Source organism: Squalius cephalus (assembly GCF_949319135.1).
Source record: "Squalius cephalus genome assembly, chromosome: 16".
Taxonomy (NCBI): Eukaryota; Metazoa; Chordata; class Actinopteri; order Cypriniformes; family Leuciscidae; genus Squalius; species Squalius cephalus.
This window is the reverse complement of record NC_137137.1, coordinates 29,786,513-29,802,229: the sequence shown is the minus strand read 5'-3', so window position 1 is coordinate 29,802,229 and position 15,717 is coordinate 29,786,513. Positions and strand designations below refer to the sequence as shown.

Below are 15,717 nucleotides of genomic sequence, written 5' to 3'. Positions count from 1 at the left end.
ATCTTTTTTTATTTAAATTTTCAGAGTAGAACCACATCTACAACAAATTATTAATATAGGCTTACAAATAAAAAATAAATCACTGTTTACTACTATTGTTTTGAGGTAAATGAGAAGTGTGATGGAGGGACATGATAAAAATGCACAAACAAATGATGCTGTTTTAAATTCAATTAACGTTTTTAAAGAAACATCATGTTTTATTTTTTTAAAACTGCCTACAGACCTTTACAATAATTATATATATATTTTAAAAAAACACACAAATCATCACAAATTTATATTTTTAATAGAATGAGTTTAAAATTATTTTACTCACCCTCATGTTGTTCCAAACCTGCGCGAGTTTCTTTCTTCTGTTAAACACAAAAGAAGATATTTTGAAGAATGTTGTTAATCAAACAGTTGAAGGTAGCCATTGACTTCCATAAGGAAGAAAAAGACTATGGAAGTCAATAGCTAACGACATCTGTCTGGTTACCAACATTGTTCAAAATATCTTCTTTTGTGTTCAGCAGAAGAAAGAAACTCATTTTGGGTGAACTATCCCTTAAAGCAGGGTTCACCAATCTCGGTCCTGGAGGGCCGCTGTCCTGTAGAGTTTAGCTCCAACCCCAATTAAACACACCTGAACCAGCTAATCAAGGTCTCACTAGGCATACTAGAAACTTTCAAACAGGTGTGTTGGAGCTGGTTGGAGCTAAACTCTGCAGGACAGCGGCCCTCCAGGCCCGAGATTGGGAAACCCTGCCTTAAAGCGTAACTCTCGCCAAAATGCAACCTAGGGTGTTTTTGTGAATCTACCCAAGGCAAACTTTCGTTTAAAAGCACAATTAGAATGGAAATGCCACTTTTAAGATTTTTTGATGCTATCATAGACACTGCCATTCAAAAGGCAATTTGCCCGAAAACGAAAATACGGTCAAACTTAAAAGTGGCGTTTCCATTCTAATTATGCTTTTAAACGTAAGTTTGCCTCGGGTAGATTCACAAAAAGACCCTAGGTTGCACTTTGGCGAGAGTTACGCTTTAAGCATACTTCAAATGCTTTTTCATGGAAACAGTACACAGTACTTTTCACAGCCCGTCTTAAGAGAGCAAACCGTTTCATAAAAACCAGGACATATAAATCAGGACCCAGGTTGTTCAACCTGCTGCCAAAAGCTGATTAAATCAAATGCTAGGTAAAATAGTATATGCACACATACAGTACACCGCTCTGCACACACTGTAATCCCTGCAGACGGAGAGCTGCTTCAGTCTGCATTCAGATAAACACACGGAAAACGCCAATTACTTCAAAAAATAACAAACCACGCCTGTGTCCTCACCGCAAAACACGCAAGCAGCACACACACACACACACACACACAGTGCCTTCGGATGAGGTGGGGTGTAGTCGTAAGTAAACTGAGAATGTGGGTCTATAAATATCACCCCACTATCTTGTTTATGCCGCTTACCAGGAATCTCTAATAGGCTGGACTGAGAAGCTTACTGTCCTCCACACTGCAGCATCTTAAAGGAATACTCCACGTTCGACTCTTAAACATTACACGTGTTGGCATGAGACTGCAAATTTATACCTAATCTTTTAACTTAAGTAAATCCGGCCACTTTCACATGGTTTACGTGTGAGAAAAGGACCTGGAATGGATGTACATCAGGATGTCAAGAAACCAGTACTTTACAGTAAATGCAGCCTAATAGAACCTTCACGTCTTTTATTTGATCAATATTAATCAAACAACAATGAAAAGAAAAAAGACAAGTACACGCTTCTCACGATTTATTTCTTGGTTACCGTTTGGTTATCGAGGAAAAGCTTGAAGCTACGTTTACTTAACTGAGAAACACTTTAATGCCATATTCTATTGTTTCATGTGTTAATATTCATATTAATTTGACTTTAAATAAAGGAGTACAATTCAAAAGTATATGCTGTGGTAACAACATTTTTATAAAAAAAAAATATAAATATTTTCAGGGTCAACAACATAACTCTTTTTTTTTGTGTGAATCTATAACTTTTTTTTATTCATTACGAATGTAGCTAATACATACAGTGACTTAAACACCCCATGATGAGCATGTTTAAATTTTTATTCATTTTAATCTATATTTTTTAACGGCATAATGTCAAAAACTTTCCTGAAAATGGACGAACATTATACAAAAGAATACAAACAAAAGTAGTTTATATATATATATAATATATTAAAGTAGTGGGAGTTGTCACTCCCAAAACAGTTCATGATATTTATGAATTAATAACTTTTTGGAAAATAATGATTAAGATGTGTACACATTCATATAATCAACGCGTCAGGAAAATGTTACATTACAAGACATTTTTAGAGTAATTAAATTGAAATGTTTCTTGAAAATGGTATGAACGCTACTTAAATACAAAGTATACACACACAGGAATTATGTCAATAACCCATAATGAGACATTAATCCACCTATGAAAGTAGTCCCACCTCTAAAAGATTATTACAAATAACAAACGACAAATAACAGAGTCTGTGGCTGTTTCTGTGCCATCTCTATTGTGATGTGAACCCTGTGTCCCAGAATGCACTACTCAGGTTTCTTCACAGTGTGTCTCATGTGGCATTTCTGTATTGTGCTATTTTACACAGGTACAAATATAAAATTACAGCTTTGTTTGTATACGCAATACTCAAGGGCAAATGATGAAGTTGAACAATGCTTGGAGACATTTCTCTCTATTTGAAATCCAATTTGCACTCCCTCTTATTCCTCCTCTGAGAGAAAACACCCCTGACTTAAAGGTGATGCAAGATTTTTTTGTGTTAAAATACATTCTCTTAATCCAGTTTATTGTTCATTGACTATTGTTAATATGCCTTTCATGGGTTTATCTCACCCAAAAGTGTAAACATTGAACCTCCCAGGCACCATTAAAACATTTCTTTCCAGCTCAACCTATAGTGAGAGTTTGGGGGCGGGGCTACTGTAGTAGGCGGAGCCAGAGGGGGTTTAGCCGGTGTGGGAAGAAGTGCAAGCCAAAATTCACTGCATTTAGACCTTCAAAGATTAAACAGGTCATGAAAATGTCAAGCGAATGGGGCAAAATGGATGAATACCTGCAATACCATCTGTAGCCATTCAGAAAGAAAAATGTAACAGATTATTATGTTTAGTTTGATGTGTCTAGTGTAGACAGCCTCAAACAGTTGTGGCATAAGTAGAATAAATGCACCTGGTGCAGATATGTTGTACGGATGAGTTTATTATAAGCGAGATGCTCACGTAGTCTACTCAGTTGATTACTCATGACAACACAGCTAAAAGTATTGAAAGTAGCATACTTTTCCCTGTTGAGACATACCTTCACAAGCACCCGTAAAGAGGGCCCCGATATACTCACAGCAAAGTTCACTTTAGTTCTTCGCTTAGGGTCAAAACGAAGTTCGAAATACGTGACCATAGATATTCTGTTAGCGAACATCTGACGCCGCCCACAAAGCTGAGAGCAGCATTTAGATGAATATCATGCGCTTTCCTCTCAATAACAAAATAAACACAAAACAAAATTGAAAAAACAGCAAGCATTTTGTTAAATAAAGCATAAGAAAAGAATCTGATCATAGCAATGTGGATATGTTTGCACAAGCTCTGCAATTCGGCATTGTAGTAAAGTCACGTTTATTTTTATAGCACTTTGTACAATAGATTGCTTAAAATCAAGCAGATTTGCCGTAATAAACATGAAAAACTGTCAGTGTCTCATTTCATCAGAAGTACAATTTTGTTTGTTTTTTTTTGGTATTTTAATTGTAGTTTCCAACTCCCAAACCGGACTCGAAAACGAACTTCGTTTTGGCCTGATTTAGTTTGAAATGAAGTTACTGCAGTTTGTTCTTTGATTTCGCTTGAAGTTTATCGGGGCCTTAAGAGCTGTGTTTATGATGTTTGAGTTGCAAGGTTGTCTGAAAATATGCTTTATTTTTGCACTTCCGCAAGGTGCCATTAGTGTCGCAGAAACTACATCGGCCTTCTTCACCTTTCACTTAATGGAAGTTAATCAAGCAGAACAGAAACAATACAAATAGATATGCACAAACATAAAACACACATAGACAGTGACTCAGGACTGTGCTAAATTTAAACAGCTTTGTTGGAGAGGAGGTATCGCTTCCTTTCACCCTCCATCTCTCATTTCCTATCGTCCTTCTTGTGTGTGTGTGAGAAATCTCCTCGCAGGAGGTCGAAGCAGGCAGAACCGGCAGCAGAACTATGACTCATCCGTTCAGCATCGACTCACACACTTCCCACCAAAACACTGTAGACCTGCATGTGTAGCACCGAACCAGCCATTATAAAAAAACCTTGCAAAGATTCTACTGAACCTTCAGTACTCTGAAATCCTCAAACATACTCACAACTATGAGAAAGCAAAAGCTTCTTTATGACTCAATTCATAACACAAAAGTGTTGCATTCTCAGCGTCGCCACTAGGAGCACTGCATTTTGCTTTGGGGAGTGTGTCCACCAAAAGCTTTTTTGGCCAGCGCTCTTCTGAAAATGCCTTGCTGCTTGAGACCAGTGGCACTAGTGTTTGGATGAAAGGACTTGCTTCTTGTGTACAAGCAGAATGTGACGGTTGGTCATTGTGGTATTTGTCCCGCCCCTCCTCCACTGTGATTGGACGGCTGGGTAAAAAGTGACAGTGATGAGTGCTGTGTTTTACCCAAAGTTGAACATTCTTCAACTCTTGGTGACCGGTTGGTTAAAAGCGGTTAGTGCTCAGCATGAAATAGTCTCTTTTGTCAAATGTTTATCTCACGATAAAATGGCGTCTTTTCAGTTTCGAGTCAACTAGTAGCCTAGCTGTATCATTTCTTCCTTGTTACGCTGCTGCCCTTTTAAAAACGCAGCACTCCCATTGAAAACAATTGGAAAAATAAATGCTTTGGTTGGACACATGGCCTTAGCGTAACTGTCTTCTACATTTTTCTCTTTCAACTAATTTATTCAAATAATAATGATAACAATAATTGTTTAACGGTCAGTGTTTTTTTATTTTTATACTTTATTTTAAGGATTTTTCAAGTTAAAACACAGAACAAACAACACTGGCTCAGACTACACACATACAAGAAAAAGAAGAAGAAAAAAGAAATAAAATTGGTCCAATATATAAAAGTGCAATAGTAAAAAGCTGATTAACAGTCAAGGTGCCCAGAAGGGATGTGCAGCTTAAAGGGATACTTCACCAATTAGCATTAAGATTTGTATCAGTAGAAACCCGGTAGTATTTTCGAATGACCGTGCTTCCCTCCGTCATGTCTCCCTGAGACGAGAGATTTCTGTATTGTGTGTCCTCCAATGACGCAAAAATCGTCATTTAGCGTCATCTGAGGCTTTTTTGGCCAGAGGCGAGAGACTACAGCCTACAGACTACAGTAGGAGCTCGTTCCACATGTTTTCAACCCGCCCATAGAGGGTGCGATCTCACGATAAAACGGCGTCTTTTCAGTTTCGAGTCAACTAGTAGCCTTAGTTGTATCATTTCTTCCGATACTGCCCTCTGTAACCGGTAGGCGTGGCTTGGGAGTGGCCTCTTAGGGCAGCGAAGCAAGTGCATTCTGGGAGTTGTTGTCTTTCATCCACATGAGCCAAAAATACATTTTCTGGCTTTTCTCAGTCTAGAAGGCACCAACTTCTAAAATAATTTCACATTTCGACTACATAAATGACCCAATTTAAATACACATTCATCTTTCCAGCGGTGAAATATCCCTTTAAGTTTTAGAGAGGTCACTGGGGGCCGACTGAGCGGTCAAACTTTAATCAGAACTCAAATGAAATCACAAGTGTTTACCGGTATTTTGGTGCTGGTGTGCAAAAGATATCTTAACTGTAAAAAGATTAGGCTATGTGAATAGCAAAATAGAAAGTCAATCTGGTAATTTTATGGTTTATAATTTACCAGTATAATATGTGAAATGGGAAACTAATTCATCCAGTGGACTACTCCTTTAAGAAAGACTAAACCCAGCTAGACAAAATACGACTAAAAGACTAACCCTATAAAACCAACAGTACCACTGACACAGACTGAAGCAAACACACCAGAACACAATGAGCATGACAGCTGAGGGCCGACAGATGGCGGCCATTAGAAACATTAATGAATAAGTCAGTTGCTGATCATCTATTATTCACACACACACACACACACACACACACACACACACACAGAACAATCAGAATGAGGCAAAGACGCTCTCTCCTAGGGGCAGTCTGATGTTTACTCAATGACAAAAACACCAACGATGACCTCAGAGCTTCAAACTGAACCAAGACATTTGGTACTTGTATAAAAGTATGCAAGTACATACTTTTTGATTAGAAATAATCCTTATCTGTCAGTTTGACTGAATGAACAGTAAAATTTCCTTCAAGTTCTCATGTTCAGACTTCAAGAGAATAACGAAACATTTGGTATTTTAATGTGACGACATGGTATATGAAGAATATCTATGGCAGGAGCTCTTTACAGTTGCTGCTTTAATTTCCTCCTGATTATTTTTCCCCCTTTGTTTTCTACTATAACAGTATAAAAACGGACAATATAGCTATACTGCGCATTTGTGGTCTGCTTTCCCGATTTAATTTACGATATATCCCATTAATAATTCACTGTGGAATGCACCAAGAATCTCTTGCTTTTCTCCCCAAATCCTCACGTCTCTTTCCAGGTTTGTTTTCAAACGGATACTTTTAAATGTAATTGTCTCACAATTCACTTCTAATCTCTATTATCAGTGTTTAATGGAATGCTTCTAATGCAGGTAAACAGAATATGTATTGTCTGTCACAATGACAGAAATAATTTTGAATTATCACTCAATGTTCCCGTTAAAGAACATTTTTGATTAAGGCTAAGTACCATATATTACTACAGTGATATTTAACACGTCCGTAATATTGCTGCGGAAATAATCGGGTGTAATTCATGGTCTGTTGTAGTAATTTGTTAATGCTTTTACACTTCTAAATTTCCTTTTAATGTTCGATGGTTGAAGGGTGAGTAGAATAATGTCATCTCATTATATCCAAATGTAAACGTTTACAATGTTGTTGCAGATGAAATATAACACAGATAAACTTTTACCAAAGCCTTACCATTTTTGTAGTTTTTAAGACTTTATATTCATTTTTGTAGTTCTGAACCGAATCCTCCCCCAATGAATTGTGAGCAATAATAGCTTTTAAGCCCTGTTTACAGCTGGTATTAGGATGCTTTTTGGTCGATCGGATCAAAAGTAGATGAAGGAGACATAACCGTTTACACCTGGTGTTTTAATTCGTCTCTTTTGTAAACCACTTCTGTCCTGATGTCTTAGAGGGGAGGGTCTATGGGCCGGTAAATGAAAGGGTTTTTCAGATCTTTCGATCTATGGACAAAATAAGTTTTCACCCAGAGATGACGGAAAAACATACGGAGAGCATCAACTTTAGTTTCAAGATCACACCGACGCTGTGAGTGAGTGTTAGAAATCAGCAATGGTGAGAGAACATTGTGCTTGGTACATTTTCCGTCTTCAAACCAAATTTGGGTCTTCAGCCGACAAAGTTTAAATCCCGCTTGGCTAGTGTGTTTCCCATAATGTTTACGCGTTAAGTCAGCAGGCGGAAAGTAGACAGTCTTTTGTGGCTGTTTGAACATATTCAACCACATGAGCATTTACACTACAAAAGCAATCCGGTCGAATGCGTTTTCAACTAACTCTGGATCTGGAAGTGGTCGAAAGTGAACAAGCTCAAAACATTTTAGACCCCGTTACTTTACACCTGTATTTTGGCGTCGTCCACTTGTGATGGGATCGACCAAAACGCATCTTAATACCAGGTGTAAACAGGGCCTTAGAGTGGATCTGTATTTCACCAGAAATAGTAGACCATCTGGGTACCTTTGGGATTCTCAGTTCATCATACTACAATTTGGGACACATTCATTCTAATCTTGAATACTGGTCAGGACAATTCTAGATCTAAATAGAATTGACTGACATTATGACGTTTAAGTAAGCACTGTTTAGTTATTTTGGAAATAAATATATCTATTTTGCCTATTTATTTGTTATTTTGTAACTAGTGGCAGAAGGATCAAATCATGAAAAGGAAATTCCAGATGAAATGGCTTTTGGTTTATTCTTAGTTGGTTTATCTCAATATAAACAGAAGATCGTTCACATTGTGCAGTGTCATTTGCATATTGTGCACAGAATAACAACTGCATACTGCATTCTTTCAAAGACAGCACATTGTATAACAATCGGAACATGCCCTGCGCTTGTGTATGTCCTCTTTGGTAGTGTGGCACACACGAATAACCTATTTACATTTAAGCCACAAACATTCCTAAGGTCACAAAAATGCAAATTCCTGTAGCAACTGTCTCCGAACTAGCCCATGTGTCATGGTTGACACTCACAGCTGTTGACATTCAGCCATCCTGTTTAAATTCAGATCTGCCTGCAGTAAAGATCATGTAACACACGAAGCATTCGCTCAGTCATACACACAACCTCTCAGTGTTATGTAATTAAATGCGCTAGGTCTTCATTTCAATGCCTTCAGTGTGTTAATCCAATTTGCTTCAATACACTTTTATAGTTCATAAACACTTAACCGCTGAGCTTACCATAATGAAGCTGTTGAAGTCAAGCATCATTGCAGAGTTTACAGCTTTGTGGGTAATGAGTCTAAAACGAGCCTGCAGTCAAATCTGTTGACTGGACAATTATCTCCTAAATACTATATTTAACTGATTCACTTTTTTTTTTTTTTTTTTTTAGTTCATGCAAGTTTTGACTGCAAGGGTGTATGATGACAAATTTTTTATTTTGGGTCAACTATCCAATGTTTAGACCACAGAGTCACAGTGTTTACACTTAACTTACCAATGCTCTCAATTCAAAACTATTTTTACACTTACATTCATTTGTACATTTCCATACAATCTGCTTATGCCCCACTGATGGTTTGACACATTAACTGTATATGATTTCCAAAATGAGTTTAAGAAATGTCATGTGGAGTAACCAACTTAAAAGTAATAAAATATTGTCAACCTGATTGATCTTAATCATTATTATCAAAAAAGTATTTAAATATAGATTACTTTTATCAACAAATATCATATTATTCATTCAAGTTTTTGAGAAGTTGCACCACATGACATTTTACTAATTTTTCATTTTACTGAACTAACCATGCCAAGTCAAATCATAAAAAGTTCAAATGATCTGATATTTTGAGATTCACCCAAAAATAAAATTCTGTCATCATGACTTTCCAAACCCATAAAACTTTTGTTTATCTTCGGAACACACAACACAATCTCATGGCAATTCGTAACTATTTTACGTTTTTGGTGAGTTGGTAGCTAATTAGTATGATTTCATTCATTCGTTTTCATACGATGTGCTTATGCCGCACTGGCAGTCGTGTTTAGGGGAGGACCTTCATGCTTACTTTTCTTCATATTTATGATTCACACTGTACGAATTCATAAGAAATCACCACCTTATAAACTAGGGGCTGTTTACACAACACCGTTTTCAACTAAAAAGTTAAACTTTTTATGCGTTTTGTCCGTTCATTTACATGAAAACTGCGTTTTGGGTGCCTGAAAACGCAAAATTTTGAAAACGTGTTTTTAAGTACGGTCACCCTGTAAAAAAACTAAAACGCAGATCTCTGAAGACGATGACGTCATGCACGTGTATTACGCGTTCAGAAAACAGTGTTAGTCATTTTCACGGATCCGTGTGAATGGGGATCATTTTGACAATGGTGTCGTCTGTACGCGGAAAACTCAAAGGAAAAACCTCTCCGTTTTAAGCATATTGTCGTGTAAACATACACTGAAAAAAATTTGGAGTGGGATTTACTTGAAAAAAGCTAGGCAACTTTTTCCACTCAGAAAATACTAGTAAATTTACAAAGATTTGCCAAGTAAAAACCTAAACATATTTATCAGTAGCTTTAATTAGAAATCTTTAAGTTAAATTTACTTGGAATATGGAATTAAGTAAACTTTACTTAATCTAGTTAAGTGAAAGTAACACAGAAAATAAGTCATTTTAACTTGGCTAGTAAAAGGTTGATTAATATTGATTTAGTTGAAATTTCCTTTGCATTACATTTCACTCTAACAATAATATTGAATTATACCAGTCATTTAAAGTATGTGCTTTACTTAGATTATCTAAGTAATTTATACTACAGCATGTCAGATGTTAAGCATTATGTGAATGCAAAGACCTCAATACTTGGTAGACAATACACAATGACGGTAACATTTGATGGATCGTTTTTGTGTTTGAATGTGTCATTTTGAGCAGAAAATTTACTCGAAATGTCACAAAATGGCAAGTTACTAATCCTGACAACAAAAGCAATGATAAAACAGTGTAAATACAGCTGGAAACCAGTGAAAAATTAACCTCATTAATTATTCAAGGTCCAGTGCATGATGGGAACCCCAGTATCAGAAAAGTTGAGTAATTTTTACTTAATTTTATTGAGTTGATATTTACGCTTTCATTTCTACTCGCTTGAATTAAGTACTGATATGGAATTTACTTCGTTTTTTTGATTCTTGCCTGAACTAACCTTTTCATGTAAATTACATTGTTTTTTTTTCAGTTGTATTTACTTCACCAAAAAATCATTTTTTACAGTGTACCCTTAGCTACATGAGGCTGGGTTGTATTTTTTAATATTCAACACACTCTCATGGCAATTCACAAATGTGTATTCATTCATGCATTTTTATACTTTATGCTTACCTCCACTTATAGTCTAGTTTGTACCAATCTCTTGTATGAATTCATAACACTTCATTCAAATTAGGGGTGCGCCGATCCGATATTCGGTATCGGTATTAGTCCGATACTGGCCAAAATCACTGGATCGGATATTGCATGAATCGCGGGAGTATAACCCGATCCGATACGATCACGTCCCTTAGTCCTAAATTGTCATACAAATGCTTAACAACACCTGAGAGACATGCCGTAAAGAGAGATGAGCAACACGCGTCACGCAGGGTTGCCAGATTTTCACATACAAATCCCGCCCGCGTTTCGGGGTGGGAGAGACCGCGACTTCATCTGGCTGGAGTTTCACGGTACTTTCTCCCGGATGCCTGTTAGATCACAACACTGGAGTAGAGAGCACTACTGTTCAGAAATTAAAACTGTTAAAAGGCTCAAACTAATTGCATAATATAACACTACGCATCAATATCTCTTCCCTTTGTGCTTTGAACTTTTCAATGCGAAGTGCTGTCGCTGTGCACTGTGACACCATGTCGCTTCAAGCGCATCATTCTGCGCACGAAATGCGCATAAGCGTTTTGTGCCGCTTGGAGCCTTTCATATTACAATACTTCTGAGCAACGAAAGTTTATTGATAGCTTTAGTTGTTCTGTCCTATCTATCATATGTTGCTGCTTCATTAAAAAGCTGCGCTTAAAATTTTAAAAGAAATGTTTTTTAATTATATAGTAGCCTATATATTTTGTCCGTTTTTTGTTTTAGTTAGTAAAATAATGTTTAAGTCAAGCTTAAAAGCCTTTCTCAAAAGAATAATCACAGTCTCTTCCCCACAGTCAAGCATACAGATACAGTTTATTAGGTAATTCAGCACTTTTTTGAATTATTATTATTTTAGTATCGGATTGGTACTCGTATCGGCCAATACTGAATCCCAGGTATCGGAATCGGTATCGGAGGCAAAAAAGGCGGATCGTGCCACCCCTAATTCAAATAGTTACGTTTTCTCATAAGATCAGGATGGATTATTTATTATGATTTATCCCAAAGCTGGGCATATCTTGAGAATCTTGCTGAGCAAGTTAAAGTTAGTTTGACTGTTGATCTGTTTATAGCTGGCATCCTGAATGAGAAGAATGTGCAGCAGAACCACACACCTGCAAATAGTTTGCCCAAACATTTGTGTCTGCATTTGTACTTGCATAGTGTTCTTGTCCCTACAGTGAGTTAATGCATGCTTGTAAGAACCTCCAAATGGTCCTGTTAGTCTTTTAGAGAGTGAAAGGTGACAGCCTGACTGAAGCAGTGATGTAATGGTTTAACAACATTGAGATATATCGCTTGAAGGCCTTATGAACTCATTCGGATGACTAGGCAGAAGTCAAACATATAGTGAACTGCGCTTCAAGGTCAAAGCCTCTAGACCTTGACAGTTTTTCCTTGGCAAAATGTTTTAGACCGCATAACTGGCCACTATACTATGGTGGCCGACTGCCACGAGCACAAGGTTGGATGCCGTTCTTCAGAGCAGCCAGCTGAAGCCATTCACAGTACAGCTGTTGTGTTGGGATTCCTAAACTCCCTTGTAACAAATGCAAGTGACTGAAATATAGTGCATTTTCTGCTTTTCTTCTATTAAATGCTATTTAGAAACTACATTTGTCCATCATGAAGGAGTACTTTTTTTTTTTTTTTTATCTAGGCTTAAAAACTTGTCAAGTTCCAAGAAATATCCCTTGCATTACCATTGGCTTCATATGGTTTTCAAAAAAGTTTCAATTTAATGACTAAGAAAAGTGGCGTCACCAAGTTTAAAGTATTACTGTCCTTACACATTTAATACTTTTTTTATAACCAAAAATCAAGTTTTTGAAAAGTCGCACCACATGACATAATTTTATTTTTATTATTAACTATCCTTGTCTAGTCAAGACATAAAAATTCTCAAAAGAGACTCAAAAATAACAATTCTGTCATCAATTACTCACCCTCTTGTTGTTTCTAACCCTAGACTTGTGTCTATCTTTGGAACACAAGATATTTTTACAACACAAATTAAATTCGTAACTATTTTATGTTTTTGGCGAACTGGTGGCTAATTAGCATGATCGAATCTTATGGGTCATTATGGGTAAGGACGATAACTATGAATATAGTTCTAAGAATCATTCTAAATATAAAAGAAGAGCAGAGTCCACACCACAACTATAATGATAACAGTACAGAGAAACTATATCTTTTAAAATTACTTTCAAACCTTTACACTTCTAGCTGATGAACGATAAAAATTCTGACATCCAATCAGAATCCATCCTGATTGAAGAGCTAAAGCAGCAGACAGCATGTGCTCAGAATTAATAGAACAATATGAAAGCTAATATAGCTATCGTTGAAGTTATCTTCATAGTTATCGTTCTTGATGTGAACAGCCCTAAATTATCACAGAAATTACATTTTTGGGTGAACTATCCCTTTAAAGGTGCAGTGAGCAATTTCTGGTAAACACTGTTGATATTTGAAATCACCAACACAATGACAATTAATGATGTCATCAATAAGTGAAAGCAATTTGTGTTACTATACTAATTCAGGTCGAATGTCTAATTGTCATTTAGCTCCTCTACTCCTTGTCTCCTTCAATGACAAGTCATCCCTTCCATCCCAAAAAACAAACACCGTTTTCATGAACGTCTCCCTACATAACACGATAGTCCAAATAACTAATATAATACAAATATGACAAGATTAAGGGATTAGTGACAACTAAAAAGGGAACCAAATGAAAATCCATATATTAGGAGTGTTATCTCACTTTTCAGACACACTTTGGGAGCCGATGCTTGAAACGGTCGGTGGAGGTTTAGACGTTCCAGGTTCATAATAAAAATAATGCAAGGATATGACAAGTATATTCAAGCAAAAGGTAGCATATATTAGTTCTGTCAAACTCAGCAAAACCAATGTTACTCATGTATCGAGAAGAAATAAGCAACACTGATGTCTGTTTTCAGGCCTTCCCGCTCCTTAAGGTCTCTCCAGCGCTGGAAAGCCTCTCCGATATTAATGAGTCCTCTTGTCTGATCGCAACCTTTCTTTTGTGAGTTATATTCCTCTGACCTTTTCCTCTTTTGTATTTTCTCTGCAATTTCTCTTTCTATATTCGTTCTGCTAATGTCTGCGCTCTCTCTCCTCCCCCATCACCCTTAATGCTGATTGGCTACAAGTGTGTTTTGTTGCTCAGTCCGATTCACTTTTCAAGCCCCCCTGTGGTGAAAATCAAGCTTTTAATGTTGTTTATATGTACATGTGTGTTTTTAATATGCTTTGAGACAAACCATGTGCAAATTCATAAGTCGACACCATTGCTGAGTATTTTCTCCTTAAAATTGCAGTGAACCAAAGACAGTCTCAAAAACGAGGTTTGAAATCGCTGGTGTTTCTGACGTCACAAACTACCTTGTAACCAATCAGGTCAACGTGTGATCATCAAAGAGTGGATCTCTGAGCTGGTGAGTGAGTGGAGGCGGGGCTCATTTGCATATTCATAGAACCGGGTATACTAAATGAGGCAAGGGTGTAGAGTTATATTCAAGCTACTTTAAGGCATGACAAATGTTTTTTACAAATAATTTTTTTTATATGTAATTTCGGTGATCAAAGATGAGTTTTAAGGGATAAAATGATTGACTACAAGGGGAATTCAAATGTATACAAAATACGCTTGACTGTAATGGCAGTGGAATGAAAGACAAAATCAACCCCAGATTATAAAGCCAAGCCCTGTTTTGTTGGGACACACAGAAGCAGCAGTTCAAAGTTTGTGAGAAAATACCAGGTTGACAAAGATTATAAAGTGCAAGGGTCTGAGGAGGCAATGCAAGTTATTCAATGGCAAAATGTCCAATACTGAATTATCAAATACAAAATTCTCTCTAGGTTGTAGACTTTTTTTTTTAAATGGCAGAATGTCTCCGATCTCCCATGAGACACAGTGACTCCAAATGTGCTTACAGGCAATAACAGAAATGGCTTGTGTAAGGCGTTCACAATTCTCTATGCACTGAGGTCATGACATGAACATATGTCAGCCGGTTCTCTCTCTCAGTCTTCATTATATCGTCTGCATTTACATGTTGAGTTGGAGGACAGCTCATCCTTTGTAACTCTAAGATGTAGCTTGAAATTTCATAACCAGTTGTGAGTTCCTGATACGACACCCTGTCAGGACTCGTCTGCTAAGATCTCAGCAGGGGGAATGACTTCTTCAAATCTGCTTAAGAGACTTTAAGCTGATGACTCATATAATGCATCCAGTGAATTCAGAACTTTCCATGCAGCTCCACTACCACATTATTGGGGATGCATAAGTTCCAGAAACCCTGGTAAACCCATCATTCTTAAAGGAATTTCTCACCGTATATCAATTTTGTGTTTCACTGCAAAAAGTAAGTCATCTAGGTTTGGAACAACGTTAAAGCGAAGTTTGAGCTACAATTCTTATCAACCAATGTCAGTGATTTCATGCACCGATTCGAACGGGACTAGCATCTCCATGTTTATTACAGAGGTGGGGAGAGTGTGTTTTCTAGATGTGGGCATAATTTTAATTTATTAAACCCTATTTAAATAAAATTACATTAATTTATAGACAGCTGTTTACATTATACCCATATAATTGAGCAGAGAAACATAAGTACCTTGCCTGCTACTAATATGAAATTGGGCAGTCACAGTGCATTTCACAATTTGACTCTTATTATTACTATTATGTTATTTTTTCATCAGATACCATCCATATTGAAATGAAAGCATGCTGAAGACTGGTGCTCAAACAGTAGGTCAAAATACACAAGAGGAGAAGCATCAGGATAATACATACAACATCAGCAATCAC

General features: G+C 36.9%; 1 protein-coding gene across 8 annotated transcripts in view; it reads right to left on the bottom strand.

The window, feature by feature from the left end:
- aak1a (AP2 associated kinase 1a) overlaps positions 1 to 15,717 on the bottom strand; it is a 78,158-nt gene that overhangs the window by 60,907 nt on the left and 1,534 nt on the right. The gene's annotated exons all lie outside the window — the stretch shown is intronic.